Source organism: Octopus bimaculoides, chromosome 21, assembly GCF_001194135.2.
Source record: "Octopus bimaculoides isolate UCB-OBI-ISO-001 chromosome 21, ASM119413v2, whole genome shotgun sequence".
Taxonomy (NCBI): domain Eukaryota; kingdom Metazoa; phylum Mollusca; class Cephalopoda; order Octopoda; family Octopodidae; genus Octopus; species Octopus bimaculoides.
In genome coordinates this window covers 20904147-20904795 of record NC_069001.1, presented here as the reverse complement: position 1 = coordinate 20904795, position 649 = coordinate 20904147, and positions in this window count along the sequence as shown.

Genomic DNA, 649 nt, shown 5'->3' with positions numbered 1-649 from the left:
ATATATATATATATATATATATATATACACATACATATATATACAGACATTTACACATGTATATATATATTTATATATAGACATACATATACGAATATATAATATAAATAAATATACATATATAAAGATATAGATATGTATGTATATACATATATAAAATATATTTGTATAATATAAATATACATATATAAAAATAGATAAAAATATGTATATACATATATATAAAATATATTTGTATAATATATATAAATATACATATATAAAAGTACATAAATATATGTATATACACATATATAACATATTTATATAATATATATAAATATATGATATATATATATATATATATATATATTTATATATATCTACAAAAATACATAAATACATGTATATATGTATATGCATATATATAAAATGTATTTATATAATATATATAAATATACATATATATATGTATATGCATATATATAAAACATATATGTACATAATATATATATGCAATATATATATATAACATGCATATAATATATATATAATATATACATATGAAAATTATAATACATATATAATACATACATGCACAAAAATATACATACATATATACATATACATAAATATATATGCATATATATATATATATATATATATATAT